The following is a 19,738-nucleotide window of genomic DNA, read 5'->3' on the forward strand; positions in this document are numbered from 1 at the left end:
AAAAAATAGACTTTCCTTATCAAATATTTACCTGCATTTAATTTCATGGGCCTATGATGAGTCTGCCCGAGTTTATGAGGGTCCACCTGCTTGCTAATGCAAACATTCTGCTCCTCTAAACAGTGAATCATGAGGCTGTAACTGAATACTGTACATACAGAGCAGGGGTGGCCAATCCTATCCACAAAGGGCTGTTGTATGTGCAGGTTTTTGCTGCAACTCCCCAATGAGGTCACTAATTAGAGGACTGATTGGCTGCAGAGTCCTCACACCTGGGTGTGAACAGCTGACCTACAGGTTACCCCAAAAGCCTGCATGCACATCGGCCCTTTGCGGGTAAGATTGGCCACCGCTGTTCAGGAGATTCCGTCACCGTGCAGTGGACAGTTAGGGCGGCCGAGACGAGCGATCCAAGGGTGTTTCATTTGCGGATTTTAACCGCGGTGTGGTTGCCTGTGACGAAACCTCAGCGACAGCCGCTTTCCTGGGGCCTTCACACAATGCTGTGCCTAGAGTTTCAGAGATTGCTGCAATAAACAGAAAGAATAGGCAGCCAGCAACACTTCCGTGGGCAGAAACACTTTGTTAATGAGAGAGGTCAGAGGAAAAGGTCTCATTAAACCAGACACGAGGGACTCAAGGGCAGGAATGACAGCTTGGTACTAGTTTGCAAACTCTGAACACTCAACTTATCTACCCTTGAAGTGGTTCTGGAGGCAAAAATGGGTCCCACCCATAGATACCCCTGGGCGATTTCAGCTGCCACAAGCCCCCCAACTATTTTCTACGATGGTGTAGCAAAGGAGGTAGAAATCACTGCAGACACACTTTCTAATATTCCATCGACTTCGGAATGTTGGAGCGACCGGCAAAGGTGAAAGTCGACGTGAGTGGGCGGACGCGGTATAGGTTGTCAACCAATCAACAGCAAAAACATTGTGATTGAGTCACTCACTGGCAAGAAACAACTCTCATTTTATGTTTTATTAAAGGTTAGTTGACGCCCCTTATTATCAGGGCCCCTGGGCTTCAGCCCGAACAAGCCCGTGCATCTGGTCCTGGTGCTAGCTAGGTGTACCTAGCGATGTTAATACTGCCTGTGTACTCTGTGTACTGTAAACTTTGCCTACAGCTTTGGTTGCCATATGGACAGAGTAATACAAAGGTCATTTCATGACTGGTGAGGAGCAGGATAGCAGGGGAAACCTACCTCGGCTGGTTACGTTAAACACTGAGACACGGGGGACGCAAAGCGCCACACCTGGGGCCATCACTGCAATGCCAGTTGCAGCTTTAACTGTAAGGCACTGCTTCAGTTTTCACAGCATGGCCAGTTGTGTTTGCATGTCCTTCTATTTCTCGTAACAGAAAACCCCGGACTTTCTCACGCCCCAGATCGCTGCCCATCTCTGCCAGAGACTGCAAAGGTCAGCAAACGATACTGGATGCGCACAGCAGCTACTAAGGTCAGACTGTGCTGATGTCATTCCTCCTTAATCTATGTTTCCCATCACAGAAGGTACCGGAAGCGTGGCATTCCTATGGACTAATCATTAAAAAAATGACATTACATAATGTCATCTGTAGGCGTCGTGGGACAGAGAAATATAAGACGCACAGCTGGAAACAGCCCTTGAGATTAAAATAAGCGTCGGAAACGGCCTGCCAGATTTTTGACCCCCCCCCCCCAAACAGAAACCCTCCCTTGGCAGAATTTAATCTTCTTAGATTACGAAAGAACGGTAATCCAGCGTTAACCCAGAGGGCTCTCTGCTCGTGCCATAGAGGGGAGTCGTCATCCATCCATCTTCCACCGCTGACCCAGTACAGGGTCCCGAGGACCTTCTGCCCCAAGATGCCCAGGGCAGAAGGCAGAGGACACCCTGGATGGGACATGAGTCCATTGCAGGGCAAACACACACACACACACACACACACACAGTCCCTAGAGCAGTGTTTCCCAACCCCGGGGACCCGACTCAGCCACATACTGCTCCCCCTAAGGGCCCTTACCCAGGTACTTGGCAGGAGGTCTTCACTAAAATGGGGCTCAAGGAACCTTGCTTAATAAAATTTTAAACAGCCCGGTCAACAACTTCTACCACTGACATAACCCCCCCCCACCCCCGCATGTCAACAAAATTTACCATCACAACCCCCCTCACGACAACTACATGATCATAGAAAATAGTAGTGAGAGATCTAACATCTTGTCAGCGCAAATAGTCTGGGGGCCTCTGACCATGTTATGCGCCTCTACCACCACCCGCCCCCCGCCCCCACCACCCCCCGCCCTTCCACCTCCCACTCAGTAATCTGACAACAACTCATGTGCTTCAGTAACTTTATACATCTATGGGCCTCAGACAGTACTTGGATTCCCATCTCAGTCCAACCACTGCCTGTTCTGTCTTATTGTCCTTTGGCGCTGCCTTACACTGCGCTGTCTTATTATCCTTTAGCACTGCCTTACACTGCGCTGTCTTATTGTCCTTTGGCGCTGCCTTACACTGCGCTGTCTTATTGTCCTTTGGTGCTGCCTTACACTGCGCTGTCTTATTATCCTTTGGCACTGCCTTACACTGCGCTGTCTTATTGTCCTTTGGTGCTGCCTTACACTGCGCTGTCTTATTGTCCTTTAGCACTGCCTTACACTGCGCTGTCTTATTGTCCTTTGGCGCTGCCTTACACTGCGCGGTCTTATTGTCCTTTGGCGCTGCCTTACACTGCGCTGTCTTATTATCCTTTGGCGCTGCCTTACACTGCGCTGTCTTATTATCCTTTGGCACTGCCTTGCTAATGGTATACTGCCTCAAAGCCCACTGCTGTGCACAGAATGTTATATCACACTGCCCTCCGTCTCACCCTGTGCAATGCTCTACCCCTGTCTTGCACAGTAAATGTTATCATATTGTCACATTTGCTGATTATAGTAGCATGACCTACATATAAAACACTGTTTTACATAGGCTTGTGTACGGTAAATGCCAAAATAATTGAAAGACTGAACAAAAAAGAAAAATGGAAACACATACACGCCCAGCAGACTTGAGGAGAACAGCAAACTCCACATACATACACTGCAGGGGTGAGATTCAAACCTATCACCCTAGGAGTCTGAGCCACTGCACCACCCACGGGGCAGGCAATAAATCCCAAAGTTTCCCAAAACTGCTGAGCCATTCCCTCCTAAAGCCGCCAGGGGTAAAGCCATTATTTTTTTGATTAGTGGAACTGCCGGGTATGGTTATGTAATGTCACTCTGTGTACAGCTCCTCAGTTTCTCTCATGCTCTTAATCAAACTCAGCACCGGTTATGGTTGGCCGCCTGCAGGGACGGCACACTTGTTCACGTTGCATAATTCAGCCTGCAGCAGGTTTGCTGACTTAGGCGGCGACGTCGTCCTTCTCCATCCCGTGGTGCCTTCGGCAAACGGGGCCAAGGGGCAGGATGACTGCCGCTTTCCCACGATGGGGGTGGACCGCCCTCCACACCCCCACCCACCAGGGCTACCAGCATGAGGAGGAGGAGTCAAAAATCTATCGTGGGCGGCAGGGCTGTGTGCCCAGGAGCATGCTGGGATGCAAGTAGCAGAGCATCAGCTCTGTTGCCTTAAGTACCTGCTTGTTCCCTGTGGTTGTGGATTCAGGTCGTTAATTTTTTGGCTAATTTTTTGGGCTAGAAGTGTTTATCTTACCTATTGCTGATCTATTGAACATTGCTGTTACCTATTTCAGTCATCATTATAATTATTCTAATTCACCCATTGTACTCATTTATTCATTTTATTTATATTCTGACCAAATGGTGCCTTTTTGATAATTATTCTTGCCAATACTGCTGCTTTCCTACATGACGGTTGCCACATGGAATTTCATTGCATGTTTTTTACAATGACGATAAAAGTGTATTTATGTGCTGAGCTATTTCTTAACTTCAGAGGTGCATAATTCAGTGTAAAAATTCAGACCAAGATTTCATTTCAACCAACCAGCGGTGGCTGTGAGGCTAAGGGACCTGGGCTGGCAATCGGAAGGTTTGTGGTTCAAATCCCATGAAAGGTAGGAGCAATTCTATTCTGTTGGGTCCTTGAGTAAGGCTCTTAATTTGCAATTGCTTTATCCTGGGTAAGACATTAACCAACATCTGGCCCTGCGAGCAGGTCCTTCAACTTGCAAGGAAAATTTGGGGGTTGGTAGCAGGTCTGGCATTCCAGCCAGTGGAAAACAATCACACTGTTCCATTTGGACTAGTGTGATACAGAGGGATCATGTCACATGGTGGTACTCAGGTTGTCATCCCTGAAATGGTTTGCCATGAGTTGAGTGTAGCAACAAGCTGTAATCGGTGTGTGCTCCTTACCTCTTCTCTCTCTACCAGCGGTGTACTCTAAAACTGTTATGCTTTATACTCAACTGGTCTGTCGAAACTAAATCATGGTCTGGATTTTCACTTTCTGGACCTGAACTTTCCACCTCTGCTTGACTCTCACTGCCGGCCCCTCATTGGCTCACATGACATGGACGACTAACACTAAACCGGTACTGTGGCCTTCCCCTGTCATGTTATCTGGGGCCAGCAGGCAGACGGTACGGTGACTGCAGCACCGCTGAAGGTCATTTGTTCTAGTCCTGGGAGAAACGCTACTGTTGATAACTCTGGCCAAAAATACCTGCTGTATAAACGAACAGCAATGCAAACTGCTAAGAGAATTGCAGCGTAACAATACAGCCCAAAACCAATGGGATTTCAAACTGCTGTGGATTTCAGCATCTGCCATCTGAACACACAGAAAGGCATTATTGTCTGGACGTATCCAGTGGGATGGCATGAAGCCAGAATCATTTTCATTTCATGCACCATGGACCCAGAAACCTCTGGAATTCAGGGACCAAACGCATTGATCCCGGCGAGATGCTCACCCTTATTTTCCAGCCCCATCAAGGGGGGGGGGGGGGGTACTTTGACCAAAAGTGCTAATCAGTTCTGCTAAGACATGTTTGCGCGGTACAAACTGGTGATGCTGATAAACATTGGCCCGTTTTGATGACGTCTCATTCCCCTCTGGGCTGTATCACATTACAGGGGGCACCAGGAGCCACGTGAGGCTAGACGTGGGCTGCGGCCCAAAAGAGGGGGATCGGGAGAGAGGGAAAAGGGGCAAAAAGAGGGGGAGAGAGAAGGAGGAACATAAGAGATGGATCTCAGTGAGATGCAGTCCACTTCCCCACATTGACCGGCCTGTCTGTGTGGAGGCTGTTGTTCATTAGCCGGTCCTTAAGGAGTCGGGACACACAGAGACCAGCACAAAGCATCAGGGCAGGGAAGGGCTGGACAAATCTGATCCCGGATCAGGTTAACGAGAACTTTAATTAATTACTTTAATTACCAATGAATATCATGCCTCCTTTTCATATCAAGTCCAACAACCAGCATGTCTAATGGCAAATTTTACAGTAATACTAGGCATGCAAGAAGTAAAAAAAAAAAACTAAGCCAATGTTTTTTTCCGATTGGGGAGGCCATGCCTTCGGACCCATGGGGGTGGGTAACACCTGTAGCACGGTGGCTTGCTTGTGCACGCCGGTTGGCCCCGTGTCCCATTGTGCAGGACGTGTGTGTACGTGCATGTACATCTGGGTCCAGGGACGGGCTGTTTTAATCCGCCGGAGCGTTGGCGTTCTAACGTGGCCTGAGGCCCAAAGCGGGACGTAAAACTAATCCTGGTTTCAATAAACATTTACATGTTTAGAAGACTGTAAACGTCAAAGTATCTCACTGTCTGCTCATTCCTGGAGAAGCATGTACCACAGGATACCCAAGTGTGTGTACATCCCTGGAAACACCTCTACATGGGCGAGAAACCACCAATCCTTATTCAGCACTATTTACTGGTGCTTCAGGAACATCTCATTTTCTCCTTCTCACTGTTGGTGTCTAGTTCTCCTGCTCTCCAAACTCCAGGACACAATCTCCTGGAACTGAACATTAAGCAGGTTTTGCCCGAAAACCCTCATTAGCGCCTCGTTAGCTTGCTGGGATGTGCTGGCCGACGATGACGAGTGAGGGGTCGGTAGGCAGACGGTTCCCGCGGATGCAGGGCCTGGGAGCTCGCGTGCAGGCACAGCCGTGCTTTCAGAAGAACTTAAATCCTCCATGGCGATTCGACAAATTGTACAAAAAAGAAAACATGAAAACAAACAAACAAAAAATGTACCATAATTCATAAAAAGCAAAGCAAACCAGTCAAAGTAACATCAAAGGCATATAATTATCATGTGACTAAACTTCACGTGATTATGTAATTAGAATTACAAGTGCTTGTGTAATGCATGTTGCTGTTGAGGCACGAAACTGGTTTATACCAGAAGGCAATGATTTACATGTTATATGTAGGATGCTATATACATATAAAAATATTATGTCTGTTTGTTAGCATCAAACTTCAGCATGAAATCACATAACAAGAGTCTCCAACTGCTAATATCTTCGACGTCATAAACAGCCGAAATGCACAGGATTCGGGGCCCTGAGCAGCCTGGTGTCACAAATGTGGCGGTCAGCTGATAGTCAGCTGGATTCATTTGTTTAATGACTTCCATCATCTTCCCTCGCCTGGGTGTTGATGCCTCGGTAATGCAGCAAGCTAGCGGGCGTCCAGTCAATGTTGGGGGGCGACAGCCTCAGCCCCTCCCCTGCCAGCCTCATTAAATTCTTTTCACTACCCGTCAGCAGAAACCAAGGCTCGATCCCGATCGATGAAGGTTGCGTTGACGGTCACACGCAGGATGCTTCAGACTGGCAAGATCTCGAACTGGGCGACCATGGTAACGGAAAAAATAATAATAGGGAGATGGGGAGGGTGTGGTTACTGCAAATGAATAACTGATGTTTGCGATATGGTTGGAGAGAGGTAAATGTGTGCAATCCAGCACACACACACACACACACACACACACACACAAACACACACATAGATACACACACACACACACATAATGGCTTTGTCCTGGTCTCGTCTCTGCTGGCCAGTCTGATTGCAGAAAGGAGGGAGCAGTCTGGGTCGCTTTTCAGAGGATGCTAAGAGGATGTCCTCCATGGTGATGTATTGCAAAGGCATTAAGCAGCATCGCATCAGCTGAAATGATGAGCCCATGTGGTGACCCCATGCAGCACGCAGCCTATTACGCCAGCCCTGAAATGCTGTTAGTCAAAGTGAACACACACACACACACACACACACACACACACACACACACACACAGACTCACAGACACTGCCGGTCTCACTTGCCATGTCTGATTGGATGAACAGGCCAGAAACTTCATATTGTTGTCTGTCTCCAGATTAATTACTGAAGGTCTCCAAGAATCCCCAATAATGAGACAGAGAAGGGAAGGGAATGTGTTGCCAGACAATTCTGCCCCCCCCCATCCCATCTGCAAAATTCACCCTAAACCCCCCGCCCGCCCCGCCTTCAGCACATGCCCCTTCAAAAATCTGTGCACTGCCAGAATATCACTGAAACAAACTGACGTGCAGTATGTGTGCGTCTCTCTGAATGTCTGCATTATTTATTCACACTGAGTGAGTGAGAGAGACAGCTGCTCATGGGAAATAAGAATTTTGGTGTAACCAAGGGCGTCTGACATACATGGAGAGAAGAGTCCTGGCCATTCATCAGCAAAACCTCCCTCTGTGGGTGTGGCCAGATCCACCAATACCTTCCTATGTGGGCGTGGCCAGATCCACCAATACCTTCCTATGTGGGCGTGGCCAGATCCACTAATACCTCCCTCCGTGGGTGTGGCCAGACCCACCAATATGAAATCTTCCCCGACCCCCCCCCCACGCCACACATCTACACATGCAACAAAAGAAGCCATCCCTTGTCACCAAGGTCTACCACCCCACCCCCGTAAATTTAGTGGCATATGGGCCGATGGTAGGGGGGGTGGTGCTGCAAAATTGCTCCAATCACTGGCTCAGATGAGCGTCTCTCAACTGCCCCAGACGCTGATGACTCAATCGCTACTCAGCATGCCACTGTTGGGTAAAACACGCAGTTGCGACCTCTTTCCAAGAAGGATCACTAAATAAAACGAGGGTGGTCTATGCTGTCCCTACCTTTCTCATTTCTATCTCCCAGTTCGTGCTTTTTGGCGAGGGAGGGAATTCCAAAGGGATTAAACTGTCTGAGGCCCCAGCAGGCTCAATGAATTCGTGACTAAGGTGACCCACGTACTGCTGTTCATGTTTGTATATCTTTATACCAGGGGTGGAAAGTTCAGGTCCAGAAAGTACAAATCCAGACCAAGGCTTTGTTTCAACCAACCATTTGGGTATAAAGAGTCACAGTCACTGGTCCTCAGCTGGTTGGTTGAAACAAAACCTTGGCCTGGATTAGTACTTTCTGGACCAGAACTCTCTACCTCTGCTTTATATAGTAAGATGCTCATTACTGCCTCTACTTAGCCTGATGCAACAATGGCCAGCTCAAGGACATAGAGAAAACCATCTTATGTTGATTTTGGTTTCAAAAACTATGTGGAAGGTTAAGCTTGTCCCTCATGAAGCCTTGAAGAAATCACGGGTGGGTTGGAGGGGGGGTTTATGAGGACGATAAGCCATATTTCCCCCCTTCCTGAAATTGCAGCCCTGAAAAATTGTGTCAGGTGAGTGATGACTGAGTATAAACCTCCAGGTCACTTCCGATGAAGGGGTGACCCACCACCACGTCTACAGACACTGGAGGCCCAAGACTTTACAGCAAATTCAAAGGATAAGAAGCACAAATGACACACCTCCACCCGTAAAACCTGCACAGTGCCGTTAGCATACCTCAGCCCTGTAAAATGCTCCATCACCTACTCCAATCCAGGATACTGGAAAACCAATTTCAATTCAGGAGATGTCAAGAGCGAGCGGCCAAGTTTTAGGACTTAATCCTAACTTTTGCTTAACCAAATAGAGCTAGAGTGAGCTATGCTATCCCATTTCCTGTTGCTTTCGCTACTTAAGATGTGGTATGAGGCTTTAGCCAAGAATATCACTGCATAATGGCATTTAACCCGCTAAAGGGACGGACCAATGCTATTCATCTCTGGTCCTGGAGAGTAGCTGCTCAGCAGAATCAGCCCGGACACTGAGACACCTGATTTGCCTCCTTTCTGCTGTAATGAGAGCTATAAAACCTTCTAGACTAACGCGCCTTCTCCCAAGCCAACATTTAATACCGCCACAGTGGAGGAGGAGCATCGGTAAGAGGAAGAAAACGAGGAGGAAATCCAAGACAACTTCACCAGGAGCTGGGTGTAAATGCGGGAGACTCACCCTGTCTGCTGAAGAGCAAATCCATAACAAACCATCTAAGACATAATGGCTTCATGCATCTAACTGAAATGAAGTCAAATATCGCTGCAGCAAATTACCCTCCTCCGTAACCTTCACCCCCATAAGCCATCAGAAGATTGGTGTATGGCTGGGTAGATGATCCAGATTTTTTTTTTCCTTTTCCTGTCAAAATTAACCTTCTCCTTCCAAGCTTCCAAGGGTATTGATCCACGATTCAAATCCGTACTGGATTCAACCAAAATCTGGCTGCTCTCCCCCCACAGTAACCATTGTCAAATAAACACCCTCACACTGAAAATCCTTTCACACATCTTATTGAAAGAGAAAGTGGTGAATCGCTGGTACAGAATGCAGGTCTAAAGAAAGCCTAACCTCACACAATACTTCTCTCCATCTTAGATACTAGCTAACAATAGCGGTCACTAAATAGTGTGACCATGTAAGTGGACATCTCTGTAGGGATTCATTAAGGTCCAGGCTTGCTGTCGGCTAGTCCTTAATGCAGTAGGCTTGGTGTTGTTGGCTTTGGCCGCCTTGGGAGTAGCTGTATGCAGAGGACTGCCGGCTGTAGCATTAAATATCGAGCTCTCAGGACACTGCTGACATTTACATTCCTCTCTCCTACTAATATGCTGCATGAAACCATCCACAACCTGAACTGCCCTCTTTAAATTTATCTCGCTAAATAATTCTGAACTAAAGTCTCCTACAGAAATATCTAATAGAACAGAGATTTATCCTGTATAGGACAGAGTGACCCAGTTTAGACCCCAAACCAAGCTGTTCCCACCAATGGGTAACACGGTAAATTATGACATCATCAGAATCTAGTCTTTGTCACTGTCGGGGTCCAAAAGGATCAAGAGTTGGAACCACCAAGATGTATCCAGAACCTCACACCTGTTCAGGGCTAATACTGCAAAGACAATATGGGATCAGTCCTGTTCATTTTATTTCTAAAAGTCTCCCATGGGCCAAAGTGATTGAACAGGATTGGACAGCAGCTTCTTCACAAGATCAACAGCAAGCTCATTAGTCTGAGAAATGCAATCCCCTTAACAGCCTGTTTGCTCAGGCTTGTCGCATAACAGGTCTTATTGCAGCTTGCAACCATCCATCACAACAAATCATTCTCAAAGTCCTCTGCTCCCTTCAACACAAAGCTACAGCACCAAGGCAGCAAGTGTTGAAGCTTCTGAATGTGGGACCTGAGGTTCTATTCCCTCAGCATCAAAAATGCCTCATTTACAAGCAACGACAAAGCGGAGTGTCAAGAAGAAACTCCCACCACTTCCGCAGATGACCACAGAAGCATTCCGGAAGCCAGGTGGAATACCACTGCACTTGTCACTACCCCAAAAAAACACCAACAGGTGGCCTGTTTACACATCCTAGTGTTTTCTCCCAAAAATGCCCCCCACCCTCTCTTTCGGACCCTGTAGTGCCTTTCTCTTAACCTACCCTAGAACTGGCACGTTTTTTTGGTCACGTATCAACCCCTACATTTTCTTACAGCCATGAATGGAAGACTCAAGTCCTCCGCCAATCTCCAGCCCCCCTTCACCTTCCTAGTGTTGTCCTTCTCCCGTCATATCATCACTGACACGATGCTTATGGACTGCAAATAACAATAAACCCAGTGTGACATGGGAAATACAGGACGACAATAAGCAGATTCAGGAGAACACCTGACAATATCACACATCAATAAAATGACCAACCTGTCCCAGGTGCCGATGGTGGCAGTGTCCCGCAAACACACCATGAAGCCTGTATGGATAGTATTATAGCAGAAGCTAATCTATCTGTGACATGCTAATGATTTTTTTTAAGGAAGAAAATCTAAAGACCAAGTCGTTACATTCCTGGAACGCGAAGCTCGGTAACTCTAGTGCGCTGAGGTTGCAGTCACTTGGAAAAAATGTGTTGTGTAAACTTGAAGCGGTGTGGCTGCAGGTCAGTTTGGGGACATCACATCCCGGCACAGCTGTCTCTGTAAGTGAAGTGTGATGCGGCGAGCAGAGGCTGCAGGACAGGCCGGCCGCACTGCCAGCTCCTTTTCAATCACGGAACGTCTCGCGCCATGAAATCTACGGGCTCGTCTCTCTTATCCGCCCAGCGCCTGACGTTCGGCATTAGACCTGGTCGGCAGCAGTTTCATTGCCAGGTAAACACTTGACAGATCTGAATGTCCGATACACTGACAAGCCTGGTGAGATGGGGACTCTAACCAGAGTGAGCCTCCCACCCCAAAAACATCCACCCATATGAAGTATCTCCACCCAAATGTGGAACAAGTACCGAGACACTCGCCTACACACCTTTGGAAACGCACCTCTGCAGCTGAGCCAAGTCAGAGAGAGAGGGAACGAATAAGCCAGCAAGAGAGAGAGGAGATAAAAAAAGAGAGGATGCGCCCAACCTTGACTACAGGTGCTGAAAACGACTGGCACACTGCAGAAACAAAGCACACAAGCACATGCACACCATGCATGCACAAGAACATGTATTATTACATTTTTTGTCGCAACAACTAAGCAGGCCAGAGAGCCTCTAAGAAGCAGCGATCTGATTTCCTGAAGGATGACCGCCGCCGTACATCATTCATCACAGCCGTCGGCCGCATTTACAGAGAGAACCACCGCAAGGCAAGGCACTAAGGACCAGGACTGGGGGGCTTGGTGCAGGAGGAGAGGGTAGGTGCCCATACTCACGTGAGATTCCACAAAAAGAGGAGGGGGGAGCAGGATAGAAGGGGGGAGCCCAAGGGGTTTTATCGTGGCCTCGGGATCCCACAGCGCATCATGAGAATTCCATTGTCAGACGGCGGCATCCCGGAGCGCGTATATCCAGGCAGGGAGGAGCGGAGGGAGTGAGAAGCAGGGGGTAGCGGCAGGCGACGTCCAGGGTGTGTGACCGCATGGAAGTGTGTGTGCAAGAAGAGGGGGGAAAGAGACAGGCACAAAGAGAGAGAGAGAGAGAGAGAGAGAGAGAGAGACGCCGGAGGCCTGGCAGCCCATTGGCTAGGCAGGGAAGTGGGAGGAGCCTGGCTATTCAAAGCTATAAGCAATGCACAGAGCAGAAGCAAAATGGCAGCTCTGCATTTGTCCTCCCAGAGAGGCTCAATTTTGACTGGGGTGATGACTGGCTTCTGCGGTGCAGTTTGGGCCAGTTTGTCTCCAGATTCCCAGGAATATAATGAAGGAATACACCACCATGAGAATCATCTGTCTTGCTTATGCATGATATTCACAAGACTATTGTCAAATCAAAGACCAAATAAAGCCAAATGCAGAAACGATTACGATGGATTGCCAATCAAGTTATGACTTTCTTGTATCACAGAGGAAGGGTATTAAAATCCGCATCGCGACCTGCTATGAAGGGACACATGCCTGTTGTTCTTGGCCACAGACAGACAAAAATGTGAAGCGTTGTGTCAGGAGAAAGAGAGCATTGGAGATTTGCATGGGGGGGGCGGGAGTCCAGCTGGGCTATGAGCAGATCTGAACAGGCAGGAGACGGAGCGTGTGAGCAGAGTATGTAGTACAGGAGCGGTCCAGCGGAGATTAGGCTTTAAGGAAGGCTAAAAATAGCCTGCCACAAAAAGGGGAAAGAGAAGAGGGCAGTCAGCCGCTGCCAGTGCGTCTGCAGCTTATCCTGCCCTCTCTGCCCACTGCCTTTTTGTTTGATTCATTATTAATTCAGCCAATGGCGGAGACATGCAGGGAAAAAGTGAGCGATACATGGGAGTGGACAAGGGGGTGGTGTTATGGTGGGGGTGGGTCACGCAGATGAACGGCGATGGGGGCGCGGCTGAGACGTCATCTCTAGATTTTGCCGGAGGATGAGGTTGTCATGGAGACCGCATCCGGAGCCGCAGAGCCCGTCTGACCGTCTGATCTGTGCCGCCCACCTGGTCAATGTCAACGGCTCTTCTTCTCTCTCAAGGACACGGTGCTGCACGACCTCCAGGTAACTTGGACCCCACGACACAGCAGCTGACCATTCATTACCCAGCATGCCCCTTCAAAGTGAATTATGTTCTTCGGGTTCCTTGACCAGGCTGAAGGTCCAACGCTGACTGATCATGACAGCATTTAGTATTTGATATCAGCCTTTAGCACAGACCTTGGTTGCCATCGCCACGTACTTTTTCAGAAGCTGGAATTTACTAGACTTTGAGAAAAGAAAGGATCCCCCCCCCGCACCCCCCCACCCTCTCCTTTATTCACAGCGCTGGCATTAAAAGCTCGGCATCTATCGCAGCTACAGGACAGCTTCTCTTTCGCTTCTAATTCAGTAAAACTGACCAACTGGTTCATCCCCCCCCCCAATGGTTTAAGCCTTAAAAACAGCCAGTGAAAAGCAACTGCCCCACTGGCCTCCACGATCTGTGAAGACCCATCTGTTATGTAACACTGCACAGTGCTCCATCTCACAGGCAAGTAAATCCCTCCTTTTGGTAATACACAGATCTGGTTGAGACCACAGGAAAATTTTCAGTTTCACATATTTCTCCATTTATGGGCATGTATCTGTATAAAATATATATTTTTTTGCAAAGTCCACCCTGGCTCTTGCCTACTTCTCGTTAATAAAGGGCTTCTACCTTGTTTTATAGGACTTCAGTCCTGCTTCTAGGAGCCTGATACACTGTCCTAGCGGTGCACCTCACACCTGCACTTAATGTTTCCCATTCCTTCTGAAGCTCACTTGATGTCATCCTCTGATTCATGAGAAACTCTTAGATAAGCCATCGGTCATCTCTGCCATTAGAAGGTCGTTTCCGCCCCCTACCTGGCTGGTTTTTGGTCGTTCCCAGTGTCTCCTGCTTCACGCTATTTCTTACAAACATTGAGCCTGGAAGCAGCCCGCCTCACAGTGTAGCCTTCTGCCAGCAGAGGATTAAACCAGGATTTAAAAATGCAGATTTTTTTTTTTATAAATGATATTCATTTTTTCCAGAGCTGTAGATAGTGAGGACATCCAAGGCCTCTGCTAAATGTTAGCATGAAATACTACATATTGTCATGATCAGTGAGCGACGCCGCATTGGCCTGGGTAAGGAACTTGAAAAGCACACTTAAGACACACTCTGAAGAGGTATGATTCCTCCTGCGCTTAAGATGGAGCCGGTGCATAAACTCAGCACTGACACAGTGACCCTTATAAATCCATTTCAATGGTACTACTGTGGTGTGAGGATCCCGACAAACCGATTCAATAAACACTCTGGATTTGGGTTTTCTCCCTTCTCGTTGTTCAAGAAACTAATCTTTATTTTTCAATTTTTAATTTCTATCACAGCACTTCAGCTTGTTGAGCATTGAAGAATATTTGCCTCTTTAAGGGAAAAAAATACTGTCACTGCGGCTTACGAGTTCTTCTGCTGGCTTATAAAAAGGTGTGTTTTTAAAACAAGTCAGTCATCCATTCATCCATTCTCTGAAACCACTTCTGCTATTCAGGGTGACAGGGGGTCTGGAGTGTATCCTGGAGGTTACAGGCGCAAGGCAGGGAACAACGCAGGACAGGGCACCAAGCCATCGCAGGGCACACAAGTCAGTAATACTTTTAGTCATCTGTAAAATGATTCACAGTATAAGCATGTGACCTAAGCAGCATTGCTCTCAGCCTGCTTTTGCAGCTCTTGCATGTATATGGTTGTTTAACTACTAGTTCAGTGTATATGCACTCAGGGGCGCTGTAAAGGGGGGGTAAACGATGACGATTCTCGGGGCCCATGACTGAGAGGGGGCCCAGAAAAGCCCCCAATAAACTGTGTTGGGGGCCCTGTCAAGATTCTTTTCATGGGGCCCAAAATCCTTAGCAGCGCACCTGTATGCACTGCTGCATCGTGCAGGATCTCCATCACTCCTCGGATCTGTTCATTAACCACCAAAATATTTGATGCCCAGACTGTTTACTGTTAATTCAGGGAGGTAAAACAAAACGAAACATTTTAAATTAAAGATTAATAGGTTACAAACAAACAACATCTTAAAGCCCCATCTATTACAAGCTGATGGGAACCCTACAGGCCATCCCAGGAACTGCAAGGAACTGGCACTTACCAAATCATTTTGACTGTTTTTAGAGTTCGCTCAAAGGCAGGAATCCTTTGCTTGAAGTTGGGTATCACCTAAACAAAACAACGGATTTTTAAACAATGGTTTAAATTGTTCAGCATTTAGACGTGTGTGTGTGTATATATATTTTTATAAACATCTGAATATTTCTGTCCAAATTAAGGTGACTAAATTTTATTTCTAGCTGATTATGGAGAATATAATATTCCATTCTAAATGAAAGGAATGTATTTCAGATAAGCAGTATTCAAAAGCATAAAAGGTTATTTGACATTCGTGCAATTCTTTTTTCCTTTTACACAATCACAGAAGGCTGGAAGCCTATAAAAGTGCATGCTAACATATTAATAATAATAATAATAATAATAATAATAATAATAATAATAATAATAATGTTGTGTTGCTTACTATCCATCCATCCATTTTCTATACCTGCATGCAGAGTAAGGAGGGGTCTGGATAATCACCGCTTCACGTAAATTATAACACTTCATGTGAATTTCAGTTCAGATGAGCAATGCAAACAAACCAGTTTCTCTATCCCTGCGGCCTGTATCACACAGCGAGATCTGCTGATTACCCAGATAACCTGTCAGATTTAAGGGACCGCAGCGTAAACGGGCTTCATCTCTGTTCATTTACATTTACCCCAGACGACCTTAATTAATCTTGTTGACCCAAAAATCCAGCTTTGTGACATGGGCCCTGGTAGTGTCCTTTTTTTTAGTTACACACACACACACACACACACACACACACACACACACACACACACACACACACACACACACACACACACACACACACACACACACTTAAAAAATACAACCAACCATACTGCACTTGAACAGAATTCTGTTGTAAACGGCAGGTAACGATATTCGTCTTTGTGTTTTTACGCACAGCTTGGCAGGTCAAATCCACGCCCAAATAGATTACAACGCCGTACTCCAACCAGCCATCTTTTCAAGAGTTAATATTATCAGAGGTGTGCACAATTTTCCCATCAATGGCCTTTATCGATCACTGTATTGATCATGTGTGTTGTATTTACCGGACTCCGATATCGGGTATCAGAGCATGTGAGTAGTATGAATTCCTGAAAACTTCAGTAGTGAAATGCAAAGATGCCAGAAGAACACACATCACATATTAGGGGCGTAATTTCGGTTTATTTCTAGTGCAAAGAATTTAATTAACATTAATTATAAAGATGGTTCCATGAAACTGCAACGAGTGGAGTGAACGACGGGCTCTTTCCTGGTAACGGCGCGCCATCTAGCGAAAAGATTTGGTAGTGTTTATCATCAGTGAGCTCAAGCTACCTTACATATTTAACTCATCCTTTCTTTTTGTTTTTTAAATTCATTTTAACCCTGTTATACTTGTCAGTTGGTCCCAAACTATTTTAATGGTTTGTAAATAGAAGCTGCACTGCAGGGTTACGTACATGTTAAAGTATGTAACTTGATTATAAAGTATAAAGTCTGTCTGGTGTTGATTATATCTACACCATTTAAATAAAATAAGAAAGCTTCGGATTGCTGGAACGGATTAAACTGCGTCACGTGAGACCCCCTTCGCAGTGAGAAATCGAATAATTAAAAACGACGAAACCGTGTAATGCAGGTATTGCTCCCCCGGGGAATTTGCTGCATTCAGACTGGCTTTTGGCAACCAGATCGCTCTGCGAGTCTGGGTTACAAATGGCAGCTACAGGGTTGCCAAGTAGTTTTCAGATTCGCGCAAGAAATCTTACGGCAAATCTAATTTATTCCATTATGAACCTAAAATTAGCTACGTCAAAAGTGTTGGGGTAGTTTGCAAAACCTACAGACTATTTACAACATAACATACATGCATGTAATTGCGTGCACAAAGAAAATCACTCCAGCCAGCTGACCAAGTTGGCAACCCTGATACTATCAGAGGTGAAATAACTTAACTTAACTTAACCTAACCTAACCAAACCTAACCTGTAAAGTCAGTACAGCGTGTGGTTTGACTGTGGTTTGGTCTTTCCTGAAAGTAAGTTTGCAAATAACTCATACTGTGGTAGAAAAAGAAAAAATATATACATTGCATAGACTAGTAGGATATTCAACCGTAACGTGTAGAGTTACCCATGATGTTACAGTTATAAATCATATAATCTGGCCCGTTTGAAGGAACGCATGATGGCGTTTTTCGCAGGTATCTTGCTGTCTCTCCAACACACCTTATGCAGAGATCATACTGGCTTCGATGGCGGAATTTTACACCCTGACTGTCATGACAAACCCCTGAACTCACCAGGCTGAACAAAGTAAGGAACAAGGTAAGCAGCTCCCACGCATCTGGCGTAACACTCAAGCTAACGCAGTAAACCTTACGGCAAATCAGTGTTATTCCATTATAAATCTAAAATGAGTTACATGAAAAGCGTTGCGGTAGTTTGCAAACCCTGTAGGCTATTTACAAGGTAATAAAACAGTTACATGCATGTTAACGCCTATGCATGTGTGTGCAGACTCGTCTCATATTGAAAGCCAGCCAGTGACCAAAGTTGCCAACCCTGGTAATAAAAGTGACCTCGTGCATTAAACTCTCTTATTCGTTTCTATTATCACACGTTAATGGTAAAACGTACGTAAACCACCGCAAAGACATTATGCCTTATTTTATATCCCACGGATAATAATTGCTTTTTTTAAGTCCTCCTACATCTGCGCATTTTGTCATCTGTCATTTACCATTCACCGCGATTAGGCTATTTACATAATAACCCTTTGCTTTCCCTTCCATTTAAGCTCTCCACGTTGCCAGTTTACCTTAGAAGTATTCCAGGGAGACCTCTGTGTTTCTGAATGATGGAGATCCTACTCCCACCACTGGAACCCAGTCGTCCTTTAAACCCAGCAGTCACTCAAGTTGCCTTTGCAAGCTCATCCCTCCCTCTCTCCCTCCCGCTCTCTCCCCAACACGTATTTTTGGTTCCCTCCGTCCATCAGATACTGTTCCTCCTCTTTTTGCCCTTCTCTCATTCCCTCTCTAACAAGGTCTTTCCTCCTGAGCATGTAACTGTAACCAGAGGTCCGACGTGTTAACCCCCAAGGTGCTGGACCAAACTACGACCTGGCAGTTCCCCGTTCATTAACTAGCACCGATGAACAAAAGAAGCAGAATCAGACTGCTGAAGCGGTGCTTCCTTGTAAAGAGGGACACCCCCGAATAGAAGCGTTCAATCTGCCTTCAGATCTGATTCCTCAGCCTGGCCGTGTACCTACCTATGGGTTTGTAGCATGCGATGGGGATTCGGAGAGCAGCACCTGAACTATACCGATGTTACTCCAGATTGGTGAGGGAGTCCTTCTGGGGGTGGGACTTTCCCTTTGCGAGGAACACCACCACAGCCTTTAGAGTTACTGGTGGGGGGTTGGGTTACGTTCTACCGTTTGTTCCAGGGGGTATTATTTCACCGCCACACTGGCCGAATGAGATCAGGGCTGTAAATAAACACTGTTTCCATGGCGACCGGGTGAAAAGCTCCATCTTTTCTCCGCTCTCGACGGCAGCCCTGGAGACAGAGACAGGCTTTGATAGCCCTCGCATCGCAAATAATGGATGAGGCAGGGAGAGAGGATGAAACGGGGACTGTGAGGACCCTCACATTGGCCAGGAGGTGGTTTACTCCTTATCACCCAGCAGGTGGAGTACCTGCGCACCGGGCAATCAGACCGCGGAATGCCTCAGAGCAAGGCGGGACCATAAGGGAGAGACCATAAGGGGAGGGAGGGGGGAATAAGGCAACATCTGCTTGTTTTCTTTCAAAAACTCATACTTAATACTGTATCTTTTTTTTAAGCATACAATTCAGGCTTTAAGAAAGTTGTATCACTTCACTTTAAGTTACGTGTAGATTATTTTTGCATTCTTCAAGATGTTCCAAAAGTTACACCCCCGCCTGTCAGCAAAATTGGGATGGCGAGTCTCCAGCACTCATTTCGGGTGATGTGGGCAGTAAAATTCGTAATATGACAGTGTTTCTCAGCCCAGTCTTCAGGGACCCTCAAACAGCTGAGATTTTTCAGCCCCCAGCTAATCAGGAACACAGGCAGGGTTGAGGAAACCCCCCAAAACAACAACAAAATCATCTTTATCTGTTAATTATTGCCATGATCAGCTAGCAGAAACTTAAATGTTTTTGAGATGTTTTTCCCAACCCACTGCTCTGGGAGCCTGAGCCCTTGCACAATTTTCCTCCCTCCCTGCTCCCAGCATATTTGTGTTGGAGCAAAAATGTGGACTGTCT

General features: G+C 46.7%; 1 protein-coding gene across 3 annotated transcripts in view; it reads right to left on the reverse strand.

The window, feature by feature from the left end:
- Positions 1-18,843, reverse strand: part of trim3b (tripartite motif containing 3b) — a 44,761-nt gene extending 25,918 nt beyond the window's left edge. The window contains exons 1-2 of one of the 3 annotated variants that reach the window (XM_048984478.1): positions 18,714-18,843; positions 15,433-15,500 (exon numbers count right to left, since the gene is read on the reverse strand). The gene's annotated coding sequence lies outside the window, so the exon portion shown is untranslated. Of the gene's footprint in view, positions 1-12,069; positions 12,329-15,432; positions 15,501-18,257; positions 18,401-18,713 lie in introns of those variants that run through there. The other 2 variants (XM_048984476.1, XM_048984477.1) reach the window with 2 other exon arrangements.
- Positions 18,844-19,738: the final 895 nt, after the last annotated feature.

This window comes from Brienomyrus brachyistius, chromosome 18, assembly GCF_023856365.1.
Source record: "Brienomyrus brachyistius isolate T26 chromosome 18, BBRACH_0.4, whole genome shotgun sequence".
In the NCBI taxonomy this organism is placed as follows: domain Eukaryota; kingdom Metazoa; phylum Chordata; class Actinopteri; order Osteoglossiformes; family Mormyridae; genus Brienomyrus; species Brienomyrus brachyistius.